The 27,181-nt window shown below is 34.9% G+C and overlaps 1 pseudogene; it reads left to right on the forward strand.

Annotated features, from left to right (window-relative positions):
* The first annotated feature begins 4,697 nt into the window (after positions 1-4,697).
* Positions 4,698-27,181, forward strand: LOC133286516 (serine/threonine-protein phosphatase PP-X isozyme 2-like; annotated as a pseudogene).

Here is a 27,181-nt window from a genome sequence, read left to right on the forward strand (position 1 = left end):
AACGACAAAAAAGGAAATTACACCTCACCAAACATAATTATACCATAAGACAAACAACTTTTTCTAAAAGTTGTATTATTGTTCACACTTTAATTATTCAACTTTTCTAAAAGTTGAATTATTGCACACTCTTTAAATTACAAACACACAAGTGTTCTTGTACTTCTAGACATCATCATTGCTGTCGGTACTAATGGACAAGTTGAGAGCTTTCCTTTCTTCTCCGTGGACCTCACCGTACATATTTTCCCACCAAGGTTTGTCTGTTTTGGCCTTTTCTTCAATTATCTCTTCCATGACATCAACATTTGCATCATCATCTATTGGATCAAAGATCAAATCAATTTGCATTGGATCTTGGCCTCGTGAGGAACTTGGGCCTGGGCCATGTGAAGAACTGGGCTAGTCTTCTGGTTCTACATACCCATTAAGTTCTTGGACATGTTTTAGCAGAGTTGTCTTGGAACATGGATCTAATGGATAATCATTGAAATATCCCCAGAGGTATGCAATATTCTGAGACCAAAGAATTCCATCGGGCCTTTGCCAGTAAGGTCTGTGGATAATGAAAATGGCAGTGATTTTTGAAATCTCTTCTTCTGTTTTTCCTTTTTGTTCCTTGGATAGAATGATCTTGTGCAGTTCTTTTGTCCACCATGGTAATGGAGAATACCATTCCAACAAGGTCCATAAAAAGTAATCTGCAGCTTGAGGAGTCATCAGAATCTCATAAGTCCTTTGAATCTTGAGAGCAAGAGGAACTGAATGGTTGACTGTGAGACACCATATGCTCCAGAGTGTTTTCTCCGTAATATCATAACCTACATCACAAAAAACTTCTAAAATATGCAGAAAAGGAATTTCTGGGTTAAAGACTGAAGGGATGACATTTTTTGTTTTCATTGGTGTAATAAAAATAAAAGTCTTGGGCAAACTTTTGAATTTGGTAGACTGAGGTAGGTTGACCTAATTCTTGAGGATAGACTCTTTTGTGCTTGGCTGCTATGGGTAATGGTTCATGCATGAATATTAGAGGAAACAGGATAGTAGCTATGCTGGAAATGACTTGGACAGGTGCTTTAGGTTTAGAAGATTTGGAAGGTTTGGATAAGAGGTCAGGGATGACATTGTGATTTCATTTGATATGTTTGACAGTGAAATCATATCTAGAAAACCAATCTTTCAGTCTGAGGATCTGTGGGTCTGGTGGCATTTTGTTTTTGAATTCCAGGATTTTTGGAAAGGAGGAATTATCCATCTGGACTTCAAAATTATGACCACGAAGATGGAAATCAAATTTTTTGATTCCATTTTTGACTGCTGGGGCTTCTTTGTAAGTGGTATGATAATGTAGCTCCGCATCTGTAAACTGTCCACTTGCATGTCCACAATAGTATTTCTTGTTATCATATTCTTCTATTAAGACAGCTCCCCAAAAATGATCACTGGCATCTGTTTGAAGAATTCTTTTACCAGTACGGGGAATTTTCAAGGCAGGTGGATTTTGAGCAATCTTTTTCAGTTCCTTGACAGCTTGGGTTTGTTCTGGACCCCATGGAGGAGGATTTTTCTTTAGAAGCTTTGACAATACGCTGGTGTACTTTGCTGCATGAGGAATGAAATCTCTAACATAATTAACAATTCCTAAGAACTGTTGGATTTGTTTCACAGTGAGATTTTCATCAGGATAATTTGCAAGTCCTTCTGCAATGTGTGGCTGTGGTTGATACATTCCTTTGGAGAAATGCATTCCCAAAAAATCAACTTCAGTCTGGGCAATATAGATCTTTTTCTCAGAAAGCATTATCCCATGTTTGTCAGCTAATTCTGCAAACTGATTGAGCAGTTTCTTGTGTTCTTCCATATTTTTAGAGAAAAGAAGAACATCATCAATATAGATAAGAATTGTATCTAAAAGTGGAGCAAAGATTCTGGTCATTGCTTTCTGGAAAAGGGAAGGAGCCACTTTGAGACCAAATGGAAGCACTGTCCATTGGTACTGTGCATTCGAAATACAGAAGGCAATCTTGTATCTGTCAGCAAGATCTAATCCAAGTTGCCAAAAACCTGAGTTCATATCAAACTTGGAAAAGATACGAGCATCTTTAAAAAGAACAGGAAAAGTATCAACCTTTGGGATAGGAAATGCACTGTGTAAAAAATGATTCAGAGGCTTATAATCAATCACCAATCTTTTCTTGCCTCGGATCATCTCTGATCTTTTTTCTACATAAAACGCTTGGCATGCCCATGGAGATTTAGTGGTTTCTATCAAACCTTGCTTCAAGAGTTCTTGGCATTCTTGTCTTGCCAATTGAAGGTCTGAAGGGGACATTCCTGGATGAGTTGCTTTGGTTGGATTGACATCTTCATTGAGCTTGAAAGGAAGTTGTACAAAAAATTCTTCATTCTTTCACAGAGGATTTGGATGGGAGAATTCTCCATGATTATCTGTACACAGAGGCTGAAGTTTGGCTTTGATATCTTCAAGTTCAGGAGGAGCTTCAGAAAGAGCATATAATCTCGAGGTTTCTGAATAGGGCTTGAAGTCTCTTTTGAATCTTACTCCTTGGGGAAGAATTTGAAGTTTTTTAGCCTTGGTATAGACATCCATGCCTATCAAAATGTCTTTATCAGGCAGAGGAGTTCCAATAACATTTTTCCAGACAACGCATCCAGGGAAAATCTTATCCCTATAGGTTGTTTGGTGATCAAATTGGTTCTGAATACTTTTCCATCAGCTGCTACAAAGTAAGCTGCTACAAAGTAAGTTGTCTCCTTTTTCCATGCTTCAGGAGGTAAGATCTTAGGATCCATCATTGATCTTGCAGCACCAGTATCCATATAGGCAATCACCTGTTTAGGATGACTGAATTTGGATGACAAAATGTGAACTTCTACACTGGGCTTAGGTATTTCTGGGCTTAAATAGAACACTTCATTTATAGCAAAAACTGGAACATCACTGTCAGAAGTTTCTGAATCAGAGGAAGAGCCCTGTAGTGCAAAAACAGTATCTTCATCTCCAGTACTCTGTTCAGAATACAAAGATTCTGCATCTCCTTCGTCAAGATTTAAAGCAGTTATCATTTTTACTATTTTATTTGACTTGTTAGGACAATTCTTTGCAAAATGACCTTTCTTTTTGCAAATGAAACATTTCTGGCCTTTGTTCTTCCCATGAAACTTCTTCTTCTTGAAGAACCTGTATTGTTTCTGGAACTTTTTGCCTTTGCCTTTCTGCTTCTGATTGTACTTCTTGAAATGTGTCTTTTTCTTTGTTTTGCAATCACAGTTGTTATCTTTGCATTTTATCTCCAGGTAAGACTTCTTACAGGCTTGAGTATATTTTGACCTTTGATTCATCAGATCAGTCATATACTTATGCTGCTTGCAGAGTTTGTCAACCGCTTCAAGAGTCAGTTGGTGGATCTGTCCCATAGTAAGGGCTGTGAAATCTTTGCCTTGAGCAATTGCCATCCTGTTCAACTCTGGTTGAATCTCCTTAGGAAGAGAAGCCACATAAGTGTTTTTGAGGCTTGGATCATTATATCCATTCAACAAATAGAATCTCTGCATCATTCTTTTAAAATGCTTTTCTAGATCCTTTATCTTCAGAGAGCAGCATTTCATCTCAAAAAATTCTTGCCTGTTCTTCTTGTCAATAATGTCTCCATCTCCAATGAATTCCTGGTGGAGGACTCCAAGCATACCAGAGGAAGTACCTACTTGATGAAGCTGATCTTGTCTGACACTTCCAACGTGGGTCCGCCAGTGCTAAAAACCAAATGGTTCCGCCACTGCGGTGAAGAGATATAAGTTTTATTGGTCACAAAAGAAGTTGGTAACCAAACTTACGATCAAAATTTCCCCTAAGAAAGGTGAGGGACCCCTTGAAACAATAAAGTCGTACTAGTAGGAAAGGAGGCTTCCATTTGACGAAATCAAGACCGTGGCACTATAGTTTGTAGGTATATCAAATGATATTTTGAGTAAGTTAGCTAGGGTACCCTACAATTATATGGAAGTTAATCTTCTCATGTTGAAAAAGACATAACATGGTCACGTGAACAATCATAATCATATAATGGTGGATTAATAATGATAAAAAAAGAGAGAGAAAAAATATTAAAATAAGTAATTACTAAATGATAATCATTATTCATCTTTTATATGATTATGATTATTGCATAATATATATATATATATATATATATATATATATATATATATATATATATATCCTGCAGGGGAGGACATGTGTTCGTTCGGTTTCATCCTTGAAGACATGCCATTTTTTAATCATTTGTCATGACCATAATGGCCGTTAAACTTAGGATGAGGGTAAATTAGTTAATTCCGTGAAGCGTTATAGTATAGGTCACCTACTAATTACATATTTAATTAATGGCAAAATTTAATCATTGTTTTCTGCTTTCAAGTAAGAGAATAGTAAATCCAAATTGAAAATACAAAGCCCAAAAAGGAGTTCAATATGGCACGTATACCTTTATATTCCATCTGGGTTTGATTGAGAATATGTGCTATTTGGGTTCACCTTTCTCAAATTATCTACATGCTTAAGTGTCCCAATTACAACCTAGGAAGCGGCAAATTTAAGCATTATAAGAGGTGGTCAGTGGTGATAGCACAAGTGCACCTTACTCCGGGAATAAGCTTGCTAATAGGTAGGGAAGATGCCAGACAGGAAGAACCTTGAAACCATACTTAGTTTTTATGACTTTGATTGTGACCTTTACAAGTAAATAGTGAGGCTAAAAGGGTTGTTTAGGGGTGTGACCTTATTGATTTCTCATCTCTTTTTCTCTCTCCATTAAATGGTGCAAAGAGATGGCATTAATATATTGTCCACTTGTGGCGTTCAAGAATTTTAGGAACTTTTGCCTTTGTGTTGTACCCACTACGGGTCTTATTATTCATATTCTTGATTAATTAATGTGGCATATGTTATTAATGGAAAATGCGTAAATGTCAAAAGAATTTTTTTATGAAATGTATAACGAATAATAAAGTACAACAAAATGAGATTAAAACAAATAATGACACATTATCTATAACTTTTTTTTTTTTTTTTTTAAAAAAACAGTTGTGTTCAGTAGAACTTTTCATTGTCAATACATCTTAGAAAGCGTGCAGGGATGCCGTTTTCCAACTTTTATCAAATATAATTCCATTTACACAATTAATGTTTCTTATTAAAAAAATCATAAAACTATAACAATTGAGCGTTAGTTTGCACAATCACTTTGCTAGTTTGCTATGAGAGAGAGAGAGAGAGAGAGAGAGAGAGAGAGAGAGAGAGTAAAAGAAGTGATTGCATTGCACTATTGCAGTGACCGTCTTCAAAATCATATGATTATTTGTCTTAGGCATGTTATGAAGCCATGATATGAAGAATTAAAATTAATTATAGACATTGTAACCAAAAAAGTAGTGATAAACATAGCATGATACTCGCTATGATTATTAATTTAATCATTCAATAGCAAAAACGGAAGCCAACGCCCGTGTAAAGTTAGACCTCGACTTAAAAGTTTTTGGTTTTGATTTTTATTAGTAATACTTGGTTAAAAGATTATGTACCGTATCAAATGGTAGTATCTTAGTTGGTAGTAAGGGAGCTGATTAAGCGAAAAAGAAAGGGTCTCGACTCGATCTTCACATGTCACTTTTGGGAGAGGTTTAAATATCTTTATTCCTGACTCGTCCCGCATTCTGGATTAGTCTCATAGCCACCTCAAAGAGTCAAAGTTTGTTGGGATATTGGGGGAGCCAACTCGCCTCAAAGAAGTAATTAGGGTTGGGTTAACTAAAAAAAAAATTATGTACCTCGTTATATATATATATATATGGAAAAAATATTTCTGCAGTTAATGCAGATAAGTTATCTGCATTTATTCCCAAAACGACGTCGTTTTGATATTGAAATCTTAAAAAATTATAAGCATAAAGACTATTATAACCATGAAATAAATTAAAATTACAAAAATACCATGATTTCCGCCCCAAAACGACGTCGTATTGGACTTACTGCAGATAAGTTATCTGCAGTAACTGCAGAAAAAGCGAACCCTATATATATATATATATATATTTCTACAGTCATTTTAGATAAAGTTTATTTGCAGCTATCCTTTATAACTAGGGTAAAGGATTTCTCCAGTCACCGGAGATAAAGTTATCTCCAGTGAGCTCAAAACGACGTCGTTTTGGAGTTATAAGATTAAAAACTTATAATGATAAAGACTAATATAACCCTATAATATATTATAATTACAAAAATACTTTTCTTTATAAGTATTTTTGTAATTATAATATATTACAGGGTTATATTAGTCTTTATCATTATAAGTTTTTAATCTTATAACTCCAAAACAACGTCGTTTTGAGTCACTGGAGAAATACTTTTCCCTTATAACTATGTACTACCGCGATAGTACATAGTTATAATTTTAAAGTTATTTTTTTTCTCTTCACGTTAGCAGACAAGTTCTGAAAAGTGACTAAAGAGAGAAAAAAATAACTTTAATATTATAATTATGTACTATTGGTAGTACATAGTTATAAACCGTAGTTGTAGGTAACCTTATCGATAGTGACTGTAGAAATGTTTACCCCACACACACAGATATATATATATATATATATATATATATATATACATTGCTAAAACTTATATGACATGCAACATGTTATTCCATTAGAATAAGACAAACTCTTCTCCCCTAAACTTTTAACAATAAATAAATAAATTAAACTTAATACCCATATTCTGGTTGATTTTAGCATATTATTATGTTGGAATTAATTTTTAATTAATTATTTTTATGAATAAGAAATTTGATTTGAAAAGGTGTATTTTTTCATCGTCGAATATATGTATTGTTTCGTCGACAAATATGTGCCTTTTGAATCGTGATCTTACGTTTCCTATAAATATATAGAGAATCAGTATTTTTTGTAGATAGCTTTTCCTATTAAATTTGCATTTCTCTACTTCAGTGCGATTGGTCTATATGTTGAGTTCGATAAGGCTATTCTATATGGAAGTGTTGTCACGAGAATAGAGGTAATTCGTTCTATCCTGAGAGACAATTGTCTACAAATCTTGAGCACCATAGAGAGGACCATATTGTCTTAAGGACACAATGTCTAACACTGGACTCAGATTTTTTCTTGTTGCATTTATATATTTTCATACGGTACAATTTAACTTTGTGTTATTGCATGTTACAATTTCTTGTGGATATTTCATGGAATTGTGAATATCGTTGAAGTGATTTCTCTAACACTGATTATCCCCTCTCAATGATTTTACTATCATTTTGGTTAACATATTATACAAGAAATCTTTGGGAAAGTCATCCCATTCTATGATACACCGGCTCTTCAAAAAATTTGATGTGTTATGTCCGACACTCCAACACGCGTTATAGAGACTCAAAAAGGGGTTCAAAGGTTGCGTTACGTTTTTAGTTTCAACTATTAGATTTGTTGGATCACGATTACCATTTTATTGAGTTTAATATAAATACTCGTGATATCTTATGTTTCTTTGCAAAATTAATGGATATTATAAGTTTAGTTTTATTTTTTTGTTAAATTATTGAATATTAAATATAATATACACTACATAAATTAAAAAGTTTTAATATCAAAACGTGTCTTAACGTGTCGAAATCTAACATTTTTTAAAATAACGTATTAGAGTATCGTGTCGTGTCCCGTATCGGTGTTGGTGCAACATAGATCCCAACATAAAGAAAAGAGGGAGAAATGCATCATACACCATTACCATATCACTTTTAATTACTGAAAGTCTGGAATATTTGCCCACTCTACAATACGTTATCAATATTTTAATACGCTTGTGAGCAATGGAAATAAAATGGCCTCGTTTCGATAGCCACATGTCACATTTGGGAAGGGTTTAAATATCTTTATCTATAACCCGTCCAGCACTGCAAATTAGTCACATAACTGACTCAAATAGCCGAAACTTGTGAATAGGGGTGAAACTGGGCCGGCCGGCCCACAGGGGCCTATAGCCCAGCCCATTAGTGGCCTGGCCTGGCTCGGCCTTTTTACTTGGCAGGTTGGGCTTGGGCTGATGTAAAAGTTTGATTACATAATTGGGCCAGAATGTTATTTATTAAGCCTGGCCCATGAGCCTCCAAGGCTGGCCCAATTATTCACCTTCATAATATTTTGGCACAGCCTACGCCCTACGAGAGTCCCATTATACTTCCGTCAGTTCCTAGAGTGAAGAGTGAAGACTTAAAGAGAACTGAAGAGGGACTCTTCTCCAATTGTTAGTGCAGTTCTCTCCCTCACCTTGGATCTTCCTATCTTCGAAGGTCCTTCTCTTTCTTATACTCCATTTTCCTTTTTGTTTTCCCTACTTTCTCCAGTTTCCTATCTTCGTAGCAGCAACACTAACTAGACTCTAGGGTTTAGGGTTTTGGTTTGCTCTTCTTATAATTGCAAGTGATTTGAGAAATTAAGATGAAATTGATGATTTTCTGGTCTATTTATTTGTTTCTTTGTTTTTCTTCTTTTGCAGAATCGTGATGCCCAGTCCTTGCTTCCTCTGACATTAGCAATATTGTATATATTTTTTCTATTTTAAGAGGGAAAGGGGTTTGGGTTGGGGGACTTGAACTGGGTTAAAACTAGAAGGATGCTTTTGTATCTTTTCTGTGTATTTTAAGAGGGAAAAAGGTTTGGGTGGGTGATTCCAAAAACTGTAAACTGATTATTTTCATAGCCTTGTCTAATAAATATATAAAAATAAGCAAGAATAAATTTTTTTAGGATTTAACGGGAAACAATTTATATATCAAATTGCTTAACTGCATTTACATATTTACTTTTTATAACTTGTATCTTTCACTAATGGCTTTCGTATGTGCAAAAACACACTGCAGCTTGTCCGCCCTAATTGAAAACAGGATTTTCAGTGTTCATGGTGGTCTTTCTCCTGCCATTTCAACATTGGATCAGGTTAGAAATTCTACCCCAGTTTATTTGTCTTAAAGTCTTAGATTGTACATTAGCAATATTGTATATATTATTCTTTTTTCATATCCAGATACGAACTATTGATCGGAAGCAAGAAGTACCTCATGATAGTACTATGTGTGACCTCCTATGGTCAGATCCTGAAGATATTGTGGATGGATGAGGGCTGAGTCCCCGTGGTGCTGGTTTCAAATTTTGGTGGCAGTGTTGTTACTTCTTTTAACCACTCTAATAACATTGACTATATTTGTCGTGCTCATCAGTTGGTAATGGAAGGATATAAATAGATGTTCAATAACCAGATAGTTACTGTCTGGTCAGCTCCAAATTATTGCTACAAGTGCATAATCGATTAAAATGATTGTTCTTATTTGTGTTCTGATGCTTTTAGTAAGACATTGTCGTCTTTGTTACAGATGTGGTAATGTAGCTGCAATTCTGGAGTTGGATGGAAATCTTAATAAGCAGTTTTGTGTGTTTGATGCTGCTCCACAGGTTGGTAGGCAAAATCACTTCATATTGATTATCATTTTATCAACAGGGGTACCTGCTAACATTGACTACTACTTTTAAAAAACTTTTCTTTAAATTATTTTTTTATATATTGCAGTTTAAAGTTTCTTTACAACCTTCTTTTAAATCCAATAAAAGCAAAAATTCTCATACCTTAAACGGGATTTTCTCTTCACACTAGAATTTGAGTATTTTGTGGAGTTGATTTATGGTCTGCTTGGAAGTTAAAAATTAACAGGCCAACGGGCCGAGCCGGACTATTTGTTTTTTTATAAATGGGCCAAGACAGACTAACAGTTAGACTCATACTATGCTATCGGGCCGGGCCAAATTAAAATTTTTTGACATAGGCTTAGACTTTACGGGGCAAAGCTCGGCCCAGCCCAGCCCACTTTCACCCCTACTTGTGAGGATACTGGGAGAGTCAACTTGCCTCAAAAAGGTAAATAGAATAGGGTAGATCTAAAAACAAAATTTAATACGCTAATTATACTATTACATAAATTTACAAGCATTAGATCTGAAATATCTAACTAGGTGGGTGTGGGACCAATTCACCATTGGCCCACATTATCGTATATGTCGTGCCTCTTGGGTTGAACACATACAGCTAAGTTGTAGCAAAGGCTATCATCCGGTTGGAAATGTGGATTGCATAATTCTAGTGGAATTGATGAGAGGTAATAAGGTTGATCCCTTTACAAGCCTACAAGATATCTCAATATCCATCTAAACATGCGAATAAAAAAAAAGAAAACTACGAAATGGGGTCCCTCCATTTAGTTTGCAATTTGAGAAATGATTAGCAGTACTTTGTCGGCCAAATATTTTTTTTTGGAGTTACCAAACCCTAATTACCTCTTTGAGGCGAGTTGGCTCCCTTTGGTATCCCCACAAGCTTCGACTCTTTGAGTCGACTATGGGACTAATCCGGAGTGCGGGGGTCAGTGATGGCTAAAGGTTCAGCCCCCTCCCCAAGAATGCATTCAGCGGGAATCGAACACATGTCCAACCCCACTAACTCTTTGTCGGCCAAATATGGTTATGTCGATTTTGTGCTCAAGCAAGAATAATAAATTCATCGCAAAGACACGATCACGTGAGAACCAAAGTGGTTCATCTCCATTGATTTTGGCATCTGTCTTAGGAGTGACATTTACTCCATCTCCATTTCAGTTATATTGTTTTGTTCGGAAAAAAAAAAGGAAAAAAAAGTTGAATTTTGGGTACCCCGGATCTTTAATGCATTTTATAACGTCAAAATTATCAATTTTTTAATCGTAAAGCGGCCATCAATTTGTACGTGGGGCGTGATCTATCTCAATGGTTTAATGTTGGACATAAGTGAATAATAGAATATAATAAGAAAACTTATACGTATATCTCTTGGAGAATTTTCACGAAAATGAAGTATCCTATGCTTGATCGGTTTGTATACTATGTCGGAGCTAATGAGTTTAAGAGAGAAGGATTTTGAGGTGTTTGAAGTATTACATCAAGAGACATCAAGTTTGAAATGCTCAACAATGTTACCTCCAGTTTAAAAAAACTCAAGAGATAATGCAAACTAATGGACTCTAGCCCATATGGGCCCAAATAACTATGTTTTCATCCATTGAGCTTGTATGTGAACATAATATTGGATTATATTATTAATATATCTAGCAATCTCCTCCTATGTTCACTATACAACACAATAGAGTGATCAATGTAATGTTCAAACAAATATGAATTTTTCACATCCAGTCCAAGACAATTAACTCGGATCAATCAAAGAGTTTTAACGGTAGGTTATTAAACTCAATCATCATTTGCAATCTAAATAAAAATAATAATTATCATGAACCTATTTTGAGATCGACATACCAATATAAATATTTAGAGTTTTAGATTCAATCTAAACTCATTCAAATCCCAAAATCCAAAATAAGTCTCAAAATCAATCCATAATCAACAATGTTCATAAAATAAAGATAGTAAAATGTAAGTCTCAAATGCATGGACTCTATAACACATCGCATTTCTAAGTTTAAATATTAATATATTAAATGTGGATTAAAGTGAAAGATTAGTGAAAATCTTGAAAATTAGGCCAAAATACAAAGAAATGGCAAACCGGTAAATAGCCAACCACACAACCCTAGGAAGGTAAAATTGAGTAGAAGGTCTCAGATGATAAAAATAACCCTGGAAATGGATTCAGAACGAAAAATTGAGTGGGTAGGCAAGTTTCAGAAAATTCAGTGAATAGTGTTTTTACCGGGTAAAAATATCGCGGTACGATTACACCGTAAAATGTGCCGGTTGAGTTTTGAGCTCTAGATTTTGAATACAAGTTATAAATAGTATATAGAACTAGGAAAAGTGATTTCTGATGAAAATTGATAGAAATTAGTAAGTTTTGGGAAGCATGCCTACGACGTGCGCAACAACTTAAAACAACATTTTCTTCGAACGACCGGAAAACTCCTGATTCATCTGATCAAGTGTAATTAAGGACAATGGTTAATGTTAAAAATTAGAGTTTCTAAATAGGTTGTAATTTATGGACGTTTAGCAGAATTGGAGGAAAAATTGAAGTTAGTTTGAAATCGCGTAAGGTGGCGGTGGGGCCTACCTCACTTAAAAACCACTTAAGCCACCTAATCACCTAACCATTCATCACCTTCTCTCTCTCTTTCCCTTGCTCAAACCGACAGCCCCCCCTTGACTCCATTTTTTATTTTGATTTTCTTCATCTCATAACTTCATCAACTCTTAACCGAATCGAGTGATTCTTGTCTTGAAATTCGATGGAAATCACCACCCGAACCCGTTCCACCGATTAGTTTCCTTTGAAACCCTCCCTATTGTGAAAAAATAGGCATATAAAGTCACGAATTTCTTGGAGTTTTTGTGATTTTGGGGTTGATTTCTTAAGTCATTGCTTGTGGGGTGCTAGGAGGAGCCTTGTGACGTAATTGTGAGTAACTTTCTTCACCTTTTGATGGTTGATTGATGAGTTTGATTTTCATGAACCCTAAGCTATTTTTGGTTGATGTGTGTTGTTAGAGCTCAAATGGAAAATGTTTGTAGATGAATATCTCTTAGAATGATGTGTAGGAGCTATAAATGCAATAAAAATTATTGGTGAAAATATGATTTTAACTTAGGAAAATTTTGAGGATGCCATGACTTTGTGTTTTGGAATTGTGTTAGAATTGTGTGATTGGATTGTTGTATGGTTGTTTGATGTTATAATAGGATTGTATGAGGTGTGGAGTAGTTGCATTGGATTGAAAATCCTTTGAGGTGTACCTATGTACAATTCGGCCAAATTGGAATAAATGGAGAATTGATGTTGTAAAATTATTTGAATGATGTGTTGTGTATTGTAAGATAATTAGAAGGGTTGTGTGGTGGTTTGAAGGTTGAAAAACCAATGGAAAAATAATTGATAGTGTTGAGTGGTGTAATGGAACCTAGAGCAAAATATTAGGCAAAACGATGTTTGAATGATGTAAAATGAAAAGTGGCACATAATATGATCTTTTGGTAACCGAAGGATGCCTAAGAAAATGAGATTTTTTTTAGAAAAATAAATTGCAAAATAACACTAATAGGGCCGAACTTACTTAGGGTGGGGGAGATTTTTGACGTTTTCGTATTTTGATAGATTTGTCGTGTATTGATGATTCGTACATGGTTGTTGTAGGTTGTCGTACATAGATTTGAACCCTGAACCGTGAGTTCGGTGGATTGCCCTTGGTCCCGGACCAAGTGGGATTGAGGTGAGTAATTGGAACCATGCTTGTAGAATTATAACTTGCATGCGTTTGTATAAGAGGTAATTGATTGAGAATGTTCTCTGTGTAGGCATTTCTGTGGTGAAACGAGTTTAGAATATAAATTGCATTGGAGCTACGTGGAGAGGATTATACAGGTAACCTCTTGGTACTGGAGCTTGATCCCCTTGTGTGTTCCACCATGCCCGTTGAGGGTGATGGTAGGAAGTGTATGTAAGTAATATAGGATAACATGTTCATGCATATAGTATGTGTGCTGGTACATAGGATGTACCGTGTCTCTGGCCAGTAGACAGTTTGCCTTCGGGCGTTACGGACTTCCACTGGATAGGTCTCCGAGAGGGAGTTCCAGTTGACCTAGGGTCGTGGTGTGTGATCCGGATAGGAGCACACTAGGAAGTCTCGGGTGTATATGGATGGAGGGTGCCTTGGTTAGATGTTCTGGGAACACGCCTTGGTTGAGACCCGTAGGCTTATATGCCAAGCCAATAGGCTGGACGTTGCGTGGTTTTGGCATTGACCATTCCAGCTTCGTCGTATTTTGTATCCCTATGCTCCCCTATTTCTCTAAATCCCTTGCTTTATCCCGTTTTCAAGATGTTATTGTATGTTATTTATATGCATCGAAGTGAGCCATTGGACGGAGTATTCTTCAGAACTTCTGGGTTACTGAGATATATTCGTATATCTCACCCCGTCTTGGGGGCATTATTTCAGGAGGTAGCAGTGGTGCAGGAGCGGTGGGCAAGAAGCCCATGGGATGACTGAGACATAGGACTGTTTATTTTGCATTTTGGTGGCCGTTGGGCCTAGGCTAGACTTAGGGCATGAACATCGCATATGTATATAGGAGGAGATTTATTCTCATATTTGTTCATGTCATTTTTGCCTAAGTCTAGTTACATATGTCATTTTGAGGTTTATTCATTATGTTGTATTTAAAGATTATGGGTTGTAAAGTGTAATGTTTCTTTTGGAAGTTGTAATATGTATATGAATATTGATGTAATATGGAAGCATGTGATATGATGGAAGGGCAATAGCCCTATTTTAGGATCATGATTATGTGTATGTTTAGAAAATGCATGCAAATGGACATTGGTGATTGAAATATGTTAAGTGTTAATAAAGTAAGCAATATGGTATGAATTGAGTATTTTGATATAAACTGTGAAGGGTTGTAAGAGCCCCAAGGCATTGCTGGTCCTTGTGTGTGCCACCCTATGATTATTAGGTACCATTTGAGGTCATAGATCACTTGTACAAATTTGGGGATTGTTGGAAAAACAAGGAAACTCTGGCGAATTTTTTAGAAATTGGCAGAATTTAGGCGAACTTTGGGAGAGCATATATCCCTCCACAGAAGTCCGATAGGGACGTGCCATATGTTGTTTTGAAGTTTGAGATGTTCTCTATGTTTTGGTAAAATTTGGTAAAATTATGGGTTGGAATTCGGCCTGTAGAGGGCTGTGAACTCGGACTGTACAGTGGGCTGCTGTACATTAGGCAGTTCTGGACCGAAATTGAGAAATTTATTCCTGCTTCGTTTCTTGGTAAAATTAGGTGTATGATATGTAAAATTTAAGGTTGAGGTGTCTAGTTTGTTATATAAAAATTTGAGAGAAATTGGTTGAGTGGATTTTCTGAAGTAATTGTTTTAGTGAAGGAGGTTTGGAGCTGTTTTGGGGTTGGCTGGCAGATTTGCTTGTTGAGCTTCAAACGGCGATATCCGGAGCAAACGAGAACTTTATGACTCGTGTGATAGCTTCCTAGAAAGGTAATCGAGTCTAGAATAACATACTAAAAGATGAGGAGCGCGTATCATGCAGTTTTTCCGCAGAAAAATAAAGAGTGAACCATGTTCGGATAGGTAGAAAACGTAAAAGTGAGATTTTGGCTAAGTGGGTTTATGGGAACCCCTTAGTGAATTGAGAGATGTAAAACATGTTATAAAAGTACTTTAAATAATTATTCCACAAAGATTTTACAGTTACGATCACAACTTTTATTTATTACGCTTTTATTGTTTTACTACTCGCGTAATAAACGGAAAAAGTTTACTCGTATTTTTATAAATGAATTGTTGTGATTGTAACTGCGCTTAATATCATAATTAATGTTAACAATAGCGGTGTACAACAGGCTATTACAGACTCCATCAAAATGGGCAATATAGGTGAATTGTCAAGTCCCTACACACTCTTAATGATATATTCATTCATTAAGGAGGCGATCTTGGTCAAGATCCCTCTCATTAAGCTCTCCTCCACCTTTGCCATCCTTGGTAGAATATCAAATATGAAATTCATATTATCATGAATTCAATCAGTTGAATAATGTACCAAAGATGTCTAGTTCTACTAAAAGAACTTAGCATCATATCATCAGGCAAAGAAGAACATATTATAATGTCATAAAGCATCATAATATCATGTTCATAAGCATCAAGCCAGTTTCATAAATTATGAACAAGGCCTAAACAATTTGATTTGAAAAGAACCATTAACTTAAGCTTATTTGTAAAAGAATAATCATTGTCTAGTTTCAATGACAGGACTAATAGTCAAGTCACTTACAATAACCTAGTCAAGTGATGTCAAGTTTCAATTAAAAACAAGACCAACTGGCTTTTTAAGCAAACAACTATTCCAATGTTTCAATTTGGAATGTCACAATTACTGATTCCTCAAAGTCAAATAATTTGGCATCAAGTTTGGAAAGAGATCATTTAACTAAAAGGATGGTCCAACCTAGTTAGATTGTATCATTAAGTTTGGAATGACACAAGTCTTCTAGGTAGAATCTTTGAATTAGGTTCAAGTTATCTTCATCAAGTTTAGAATGAGATAACTTACCTTTTTCAAATTAATCAGCAACCATGAACATCGATGAAACATATAAATTGTGCTTATCATTTTTGCCAACAAAAGAAAGATTCAATAATTCAAAACACACAATTAGAACGTAAGTAAATGGTAGTTAAGATTTATCTACATAGTCTTTAACCCCATTTCCCTCACTATTTTAAATAGCCTATTAACAGCCTACTAGCCTTAGCCCCTTTCGACAAATTGACTAGCTGCTTTGTATGATTCTGTAGCAAAGAGCTCATTTCATCATCTATGGCTTCTACCCTCAGTAGAGATTCCCTAGATTTCATTGCTTCCTCATAGGAGAATGAATCATCCTCTAGATGGTAAGTGACAAAATTCTCACCAAAGTCTTTGGAAACTCTTTTTCTTGTAAATACTCTAACTAGTACTGAATAACCAGTTGTGTGGGGTTAGTATCAAAAAGACTTGCTTCAGATTCTATAAGAGATTCTAAAATCATATCTGTATTTCCAAAAACACTCAAGCCATTATCTTTGAGAAAATTATTCTCAAAGAATCTGCATCTCTAGATTCTATCAATGCGTTAGTAGATAGATCCAAACATCTATTTACAACATTGTCTTCTACACTTCCTAGATATACACAAGTAATAGTTTTAGGTCCCACCTTAGATCTCTTAGGATCTTATATTCTTACATAAGAAATACAACCCTAAGTCTTAAGAGTATTATATTTACAATGACGTTTATGTCATATCTTATAAGGTGTCATTGGCAACTTAGAGTGTGACAACTTGTTTAGGATGTGATTAGCAGTTAGAACTGCTTCTCCCCAATAGGAGGAAGGCATGCTAGCTGTAAGTAACATAGAATTTAACATTTCAGTTAATCTTCTATTCTTATGTTCGGCAACACCATTTGATTAGGTGAGTAAGGAGGAATGGTTTCAAGTATTATGCCCTCCGAAGTTCAAAATTCCTTGAACCTTGTCATTGTGTATTCTCCTCCTCTATCACTCATAAACCTCTTAATTTTCAAGTTGAGTTGGTTTTTTACTCTTGACTTGAAACTTCATTTTTTCGATTTCAACAAATAGACATGACAATATCTAGAAAAATTGTCTATGAATGTTATTGAATACTTTTGACCACCTCTAGCAACATAATTTCTAAAGTCACAAAGGTCAGAATGTATTAGCTCAAGAAGTTGTGTGCTTTTAGAAACTAACTTAGAAGATTTTCTAGTGATCTTAGTTTGTGCACATATTTCACATTTGTCAAATTGAATAGAGGCATCCAATGGAATATCATGAGCTTTAGCTTGATGTTGCGTTTTCCTATAGTTCACATGTCCCAGTCTATTATGTAACAACTTTGCATCAATCGAAGTTGAAGTCATATGATTTATGCTCTCAGTATCTAAACTCAACCTGTACATACCATTAACCATTTTGGCAAATAACATGAGTTAACATATAAAGTTACTCATTTAGTCTTAGTTGAGAAAGATATACCATCTTTATCAAAAAAAGATATCAAATTCTTTTTAAGTAAAAGTACTACTCTAACTTATTTTAGAGTTAGTAATTTACTTGAAGAAAGCACAAAATTTGCAGTTCTAGCATGAGTCACATCTGTCTCACCAACATTGCAATTTTTCGTGATGTCTTTCACTTTTGTGACCTCAGTGAGTAAATTCTTGTGATTTGTAGCATGACAAGTAGCTCTGCTATCCAACCACTACTAAGAAGAGACACTGATTTTTTCATTCTTCATCATTCTAATGAAAGCTTGAGTATCAGGTTCATTAGTTAACATATTAGCCTCATTTTGTGGTATGTTATTTTTTTAACTTATTTGGTAGCTTACATTTCGCTACCCAGTGACCCCACTTTCCATATTTATGACACTTCCCCTTCTTCTTCCTTTTGAAAATAGTCTTTTTGGCCCCTAACTGTGAAGAGAATTCATTTATTGGTGACTTGGACTTCTTCTAAGGTTTATTGGAATGTGAAACTAAGTTGACAACTGACTTTTGATGTCCTGCTTATTCCAAACTCTTCTTAGAATAGTTTTGATCCTAAATATAATAAACCACTTTAATTCATCCAGTCCACTCTCTTCTTTCAGCCTGTGCATTTCAGTCTTGAAAGAATTCCATTCAGCAGGAAGCTAACTCAACACAAGACCAACAAAAAGATTATCAGACGCATTAGTTTTATCATCTTTTAGCTTGTTCAAGGAGTATCATAATTTCCACATCAGCTGTCCAATATTTATCAAAGGTATGATTCATATCATACATAATAAATTATCCAGCATCTATCAAAGGTAAGATTCATATCTAGGGGTGTTCATCAACCGATCCAAACTTTGGTGACCGAACCGGAAAACCGAATTAATCGAAAAATCAAAAATAAGAAAAATTCATATATTTTAATTGGATTAGATTGATTTTCGGTTTGGTTAATGAAAATTGATTCAATGCATTATGTAATGCCTCACCACTTCCAAGATCAATAAATGTCCCACACACTAACACGAGATTCAGTGTGCTTTGTCCTCACTCATACACTTCATGGAAAAACTTTTCAGAACGTCACCCATCCTAGAATTGCTCCAAGTCAAGCATGCTTAAGTATGGAGATCTTTCGTTATGGGCTACCAAAAAGTAGATACATCTTATTAGTATAAGTAGTACCTATTAACTCTTATAAGCTATCCATAACTGTACAGTCCTATACCTGCACAGTTTTTGAAATTTCTTCTTTCAGGTATTGATTTGATTCATTCATGTACCCCATGCTGGAAGCCTGCTAGGAGTCGCTTCTCGTCTGTGCCCTTTAGCACCGGCGACCACTCCCTGCCCTCGTCAGTGCCCAGGATGTTACACATTATGTATTTATTATTTTTGAAAGATGGTGACTTGGAATCTTGTCGTTTTGTAGGCTTGGAATCTTGGATGTTATTGATAGCAAATCTTGTTTTAGTTTTTATTGTCTATTAATTTATTTTAACTCTTCACAAGTTTTAAGATTTGTTTTAGTTTCAAGACTTGAATTTTCCAGTGGTTTGTAACTTTGCATGGCTTTATTTTGATATAACTGGTGATTTGTATGGCTGAAATTTTAGGCTTTTCAAAAAACTACAACCGAATAAAATTGGGTTGGATTGAATCGTATTTTTTTTTAAAATCCAAACCGAAAGGATTGGATCAGATAATTTTTGCTTCAAAACTAATCCAATTCAAAATGCGAATACCTGTATTCATATCACATATAATAAAATATCAAACATTTATCAGAGGTAAGATTCATATCACACATAATCGATTAACACTTCAACCTAAATATCATTAAGGGATTAAGATTATACCCAAGAAAATTCATATATAATTAACTTGTGATTTTCTAAAGATTAAGATTAAACCCAAAAAAATTCCCAATAATATTTATATATATTTAACCTATGATTTTCTAGAGGTTGATATTATCCTATCCAGATCCAGATAAAACTAACCTACGAATTAGGATTATACTATCAAAATTCATTTAAAACTAACCTACGGATTAGGATTACGCAATCAAGATTCATATAAAAACTAACCTACAGATTATGATTAACCGTAACAAATTCATATATAAAGAACTTAGGATTACGTAAAGGTTAGGATTACATATAATAAATCATATATAAAACTAACCTATGATACCCAAAAGATCAGGGTTATATATAACAAATTTCATATAAAACTAACCTATGATTCCCTAAGGATCAAGGTTACATATAACAAATTTTATATAAAACTAACCCATGAATACCTTAAGTATCATGATTACATATAACAAATTTCATATAAAACTAACCTATGATACTCTAAGGATCAGGATTACATGAACTCCATATTTGAAGGCTTCCTCAGGATAAAAGTGATTCACAAGGGAAATCATAGTTGATAGTTAAGAGAAAAATAGTTGCAACAGAATTTAAAAGTGTTGGGAGAAAGAAAGAATAATGAGAAGGAAATAGAGAGAATTTGTAAATGATTTGATTTTTTAGGTTAAGCTATTATTTATAATTAAAATTTTGTAATGTAAAAATGTCATTAATTGCACGTAATATTAAACGGTTAAATAATTATTAATGATAATCATAATTACTTTAATTAGCATTAATTCATATCTTAACGGTTACAAAATTAAATGATAACAAAAATAAATGTTGAACATTACAAATTGAAATTACCACCGATTAACGTTATAATTTTAGAATCAAATAATGACATACTAGTAACGATTAATGGCAACCAATGCCAACATAAAATTACATCAATGCTTATTTCTATAATACCACCTTATGCCAATGTAAACATGACTAATGATATACATACATATTAGGGTACATACCAATAATATTATTATCATGATTTTTATTATTATTTTTATTATTTTCCTGGATTATTACACTAATAAATACAATTATTTTTGAATAGGTTAACAAAAAAAATTTATTTTTGAACTTTTAATTTTTTAAGCGAGCTAACCCGCTATAAAATGGGATGGGTTGATATTTTCAACCAACACTTTTATAAGCGAGCGAACCTGCCTCACCCCATTTTTTGTGGGTTACCGATGAGTTGGGGTTGGGTCGGGGCTATTGACTCGCTTTTCCACCTCTATCAGTAACCCTTTGTCGCAATCCATTCCAGTAGAAAAATTTCGGTGACTTTTTTGGTGAAGACCTTATGGATATGATGATTTTTAAATTAGATAATTTTTAAATTAGAGGGTTATGATGAGGACCTTACGGTCATAAATAGAATGAGAATGAAATTCTAAGAATTCTGATACCCATATTGAGGGTATTCCAGTCAGGTAAATTTTCATCTGCTGTTTTTGACTGTTGACGCAGTAATTGACTGTAGAATAGCTCCAGTACAGTAAATTTAAGTTAGAGTGCTATTCTAATGATATGAATATCATAACTGATGTAAGCATAAGATTTGATGAAGTTTGATACCCATATTGGGGGTATTCTGAACAGTTGAGTTTTCAGCTGTTGTTTCTGACTGCTGACGCAGTATCAGTCTGTAGAATAGCTCCAATCTAGCAAATCTGAGTTAGAGAGCTAGTCTAATGCTATAAACATCATGAATGAGATTAGTATATGAAATGGTGAAGATTGATACCCATATTGGGGTATTTGTGAAAAGTCACTTTTACCGGATATTTTGTGCTGTTGTAACAGTAACCGGTAGAATCTCGTAATGGGAAATAGATGAAATAATGGAATGAAAGCCCAATGTATTCCTAACAAGTCATAATTAAAACAAAAATGTTAAAGTTAAGAAATTATGAAATTCGGGTACAGTTAGGAACATCGGTAAAGTATACAGTGCAATTAAACTGCGATAAGTGGATCTGTGATCTAGTAATCAAATTTTTAAGTTATGAACATGATAATTAGACAAAATTAATGTTAGTTACTTAAAGTTAGAGTCTTGGGTGTTTCCGGGTAGAAATTTGATAAACGTTCAGAGAAAAATTACACCAGGTGTCACTAATTGACAGAAAGTCACTTAATGACATGGCAAAAACTCTAAAAACATAAGGAGACCCTTCCCCTCATTCTCATCAGCAGCCCAAACACTTCTCTCTACCTTGAAGGTTTTTTAAATTTTCTCCTCCTTCTCTCTAAGTTTTCTTCATCAAAACTCCACCAAATCACCATACCTCCTTCACCAAAGTTGTTCCTCTCATCATCCTCTTCAAGAACATACCTTTTTTATTCTTGAAAACCAAATTTTCACGGTGAATAGACCTCCATACAACAGTGATTTTGAGTATGTTCAAGCCATGGTGATGGTGTTTTGAGTTCTCTTTGAAGAACACCACTTTGGTGCTTATTCCCTTGAGTTCTAGTGTAAGTTCCTTACATTTTCTTCTTGAAAAACCTTACCTTTACTCTTTTAAATTCACGTTCTTGGTTCTAAACCCTTGAATATTTTATGAAGGTGTGTTCTTGGTGAAAAAGAAGCATTCTTGGTAAGTAAAGGTTGGAGCCTGAACTAAAAGAACTATCTTGGAGAAGTAAGGCTTGAATCCATGGAAAAGATGACTCCAAACCCTTCTTCCTTCCACTTTCCATTTCGGCCATAATGATTATATGTTGATAATGATGTTGTAAATTACTAAAAATGGGATCTTGATGGTTAAATGTGTTGGTGGAAGTCTAAAACTCAAGAAATATAAAGACTTAAAAGAAAAAGTGTCACATTTGGCTTGTGTGTAAGTTGTTCTTGATGTGGATGAACTAAGAACTCTAAAAATCCCATGCTTTGATTCTGCTCTCTTCATTAATATTAGGGTTTAATGGTTTAAATTAATAAAGATGACACCTTTAGGGACTAAAGACATAAAGGACTTAATTAAACCATGAAAGTGTGTTAAAAAGGCAAGTAAAAACCTTAATCGTATGACTATGCAATTCAGCCATATAGATATATATTAGGGTTTGATGTCTTAAAATGGTTCTAATACTTAATTAGGACACTAATGGAGGGACCAAGGGAGGTGGATTAAGCATAATTAATTAATTAAATCTTAAACACTAAAATTTGAACAAATTAGGGTTTAGGACCACTAATAATGTAATTAGTGAAATAAATAAACTAATGCATAAGTGATGATGTGGAATTGCATAAGGGATATAATGAAAAATCCTAAATTTACGTTCACTTAGGGTTTCCAACTAAACCTAATTAGGATGTGCTAATTAAACACACTTTGGTTAAATGACCAGTTTTTAGGCTAACTTTGGGAGAGCATATCTCCCTCCACAAAGGTCCAATAGAGATGTTCCATACATAATTTTGAATCATGAGATGTCAGATATGTGGTGTCAAAATTTGGTACCATTTGAAGATGTGTAGCATTCTGTAAGTCCGATTGAGTGGAGACTGCCCAGGGAGGCCATGTACAGGGGCTGTACGTGGTTGCATCTTCCAAGAATTTTTTTCTCACTCATTTCTTACTCAAATTAGGCTAATGATATATCGAATTAAAGCTGAATGTTTCTATTTTTCTATATAAAAATTTGAGAGCAATTGGTTTAGTATATTTTCCAGAATCGCAGAAATTGTGAGGGATGTTTAGGGCTCTGTTTGGGGTTGGCAGACAGTTTTGCTTGTCCAACTTCAAACGGTGATAACCGGAGCTAGAAAACTCCAAATGAGGCATGTGATACCTTGTTAGAAATTAATTGAGTCTAGATTAACATACTAAAATATGAGAATTTTATAATAAGTGGGTTGCACACAGTGACTAGAAAACAGAAGCGTGTACAGTTATAAGAAAAACATAAAAGTGAGATTTAGGCTAAGTGGGTTTATGAAAACCATCAGTAACTTATAATAATTAATATTCAAGGTTATGAATGACATATATTGATGATGAATGTCTTGATTAGTTATAAGTGAAGGTGAAATTCCTTAATCTAAGAGAGTTTATTAATAGAGTAAGTGTCTAATGAGTTATTGTGGACTTAGGCAACAATTCCTTATGTAATTAAGTGATAAAAGGTCTAGACTTGTAATGGGCATATTATTGGCATGTAAGAATGAAATGTGAAATCATTAAGTGATTGAGTATTAATGATGTAAATGATTCTAGGTTTGCCTAGAGGACTTGGCACTTGAGAATTTATTGGAGAACACGTGTTTTACTGTTGGAGTTGGGCTTGTGAGAAGCTCAGTGAGGTAAGATCCTAATTCTAGTTGCATCATCTCTCTTGTGGCCCCATCATGATGGTGGAAATTATAGTTGTATTGTATGAAAGTATGTGATATGACGTATATGTGCATTCATTCACATTCATATAGATGTTATATGATTCTTGATGTTATGATGATGCACTGATGATATATGTTATAAGAATCCTGGCCAGTGATCATGGTATGTAGACTGCCTATGACTTGACTCTAGGATCTATTTCATACTGAGGTTGTGTTGACTGTCTATGGCTTGACCCTGGAGTCACACATGTGTAACCGTTTATGGCTTTGACCCTGGGGTTACACAAGGATGATATCCTGATGCTATGTTTATGCCTGTATTATATGCTTTATATCTGACTTGTCATGCAAGAAGTGGGCTCAGGGGATTAGAGGATCCTCTAAGAACCTTGAGCTTACTGAGATGTTGTTATCTCACCCCTTTTTGGGGACATCATTTCAGGTACCCATGGTAGCAGTGTGCAGTCTAAGGGAAAAGGCCCAGCTACGGATTAGTGGATTGTGGTTGCTGTTTATTTTATGTTGTTATGTGGCATGTGTAGTATTTTGACATGCCTAGTTAGTATATTTTGAGACTATGTGTTGTATGTAATAATGCTCAGGATTGTTATTAATTGAACTTCTGGATTATGTCTGTAATTGTTACAAGTTATGTTAAATGCATATGATGAGGACATATAGACATGATGTATGAATTTATTAATTTGGGCACAGAGCCATTATGTATGTACTGATCCTAGATGGGGATTACAGTCCGTGTGGAACTTGCAAGCTGACTGATATATAAATATATCTAGCAGGTGTAATTGTGTGTGAGATTCTTATCTTGCAGTTATCCGTTAAACAATCGTTATGCTGTCCGTGAGACTCTGGAAGGAATGACACTTGTTGTCATATCCGGTTAGTCAATGGCCACTAATACAAGCTAATGGGATTAATTAGTAGTTATATGTTTAGATTTACTCTTTCGCAATATTTCGTGTGAATATTTTTAGAAATATTTTCAGAAAAAGTTTTGGAAAAAGTTTATTCGTATTTCTACGAGATATTTTATTAATCTTTAAATAAAATCTTTCGCTGAGTACGCTATTATATCATGATGTTAACAACCGGAGTACTACAGGGTGTTACACTATTGACTCGCTTTTCCACCTATATCGGTAACCCTCCGTTGCTATCCATTCCAGCAGAAAAATTTTGGTGAATTTTTTGGTGATTAGAAAATTTTCCAGCCAACCTTTCTTGGATGTTGACCAGGGGATCTGCACCAGCCTTTCCCGATCTAACCAATCATCCAAGTCGGGTAGCCAAAGACCTCCTCATGCGCTACCTCTAGCAGCGACAAAAAAATCCTTCCACACATATGTGAAAACACGTATGTCGGTCACCTCCATCCAGCCCTCCATAGATAGTGCATCTTGGAATAATTTGTCCATATTCGGTCTTCTTTGAGAGTGAGTCCACCGTTTAAAACTTTCTTTGACGAGATTTTTGGGTAATGAACGATTGTTCTGGATTATTTTGGCAAGACAATTCAATCCATCCAAGACCTAGGTCCAAAAGCCTTCTAGTGCACCCTTGTGAAGACTTAATGCCTACTGCCTTGAGTCCATTATTCATATTTTTTTTTTAGGTTGTGTCTTGATGTGCGTCTAGCATATGATGCTTTCTAACTTAAAAGAAGCAAGGAATTAATCATAAATATGTGAAAATAAGCCATAAATGCAAGAAATATTGATTATTCCTTCTCAATCATTCTCTCACTCAATTTATGTGTTTTAATAGCAGAAAACGCCATAAAAGGAAGCAAAAGAGAGAAGTTCAATTTTCCAGCTGGCGCACGGTGTGCGGGACCTGGCGCATGGTGCGCGGGACCTGGCGCACGGTGCGCGGGACCTGGCGTACGGTGCTCGGGACCTGGCGCACGGTGCGCCGTTTGACAGCTTCAGTTCTGATTTCTCATGCAAAGTGCGCCAGACTTGGCGCAAAGTGCGTGGGCCTTTTCAATTTGTATCTGATGCGAATTACTCAAAAAGGACGCCCAATTAGACAGCAATTGAAAGGAGGTTTTCCCAAAACCTAATAAGAGGATCACAAACAGAGGAAGGATTTGACAACAAGGAAGAGAAAAACAACAAAGAGAGTGAGAATTCTTGGGAGCTTCTTGGAGTTTCAAAGATTCATCGATCAAGACGGAAGATCTTCATCTTCTTTCTCTTCTTTAGGTTCTTAATTTTATTTTATTTTATGATTATTTTGTCAGACATGAACATGTCTGGCTAGTTCTATAATTGTGGTAAGGGTCACAACCCTTGATGTGAACCCCTTGTAGTTTGGTTAAAGTTTATGTTTATTTATTTAAATTGAATTTATCTTGCCTTGTTCTTCATTACATAATTCTTTTGGAACTGATCAATCTATTAGGATTGCGAGGGTTAAGGTTTTCAATAGGGATATTGGAATTCTAATTCTTGACAAAGGGTAAGATAACTGTTCATTTACGCACTAGGGATAGGCTACATGAACCGCAAACGTTAAAGATTCATTGATTCTAAGGGTTAACTTAAAAAGGGATTTCTAAGGGATTAGGATTCTAATAGAGTTAATAAGGTTAAAGTCACTAAGGGATTAGTGCTTAACTAATCATATAAAAGATGATGAATCGTTTGATCAATTGAATAAGTAAACGTAAATGTACTCCAAGTTGCAAGGTGGGGATCATAAAGGTGTTGGTGTCTCTTTACCGCAATATTTTCTCAAATATTTTCTCAACCTTTAATCTTGTGTTCTTGAGTTTCTAAAGAACCTTTGAATTGTTTACATTTTTTTGAATTGTTCTCATATTTCACAAACCATAATTGTTTTTAAAACCATTTTATTAATCCATCAAGAGAGGAATAGTTATAATAACTTCGGTGCCTCAATCCTCGTGGAGACGATACTCTACTCATCATTTTATTACTTGGTACGATCGGTACACTTGCCGATTTTACGCAACAAGTTTTTGGCGTCGTTGCCGGGGATTGAATACGCCAAGTTTATTTATAACTTTTGATTTTTTTGATTGGATATTGTGTTACTGATCTGTTTGCTTTAGTTTATGCGTGGTACAGTTGATCCTGAAACTTTGATCTACGATCCAGAGATAGAAAGGGCTGTAAAGAGGATAAGACAACTTACCAAGCAGAGGCAACAAGCAGAAACTTCTACTTCATAA

This window comes from Gastrolobium bilobum, unplaced genomic scaffold, assembly GCF_033153095.1.
Source record: "Gastrolobium bilobum isolate Gb01-03AN ecotype WA unplaced genomic scaffold, APGP_CSIRO_Gbil_v1 utg341, whole genome shotgun sequence".
In the NCBI taxonomy this organism is placed as follows: domain Eukaryota; kingdom Viridiplantae; phylum Streptophyta; class Magnoliopsida; order Fabales; family Fabaceae; genus Gastrolobium; species Gastrolobium bilobum.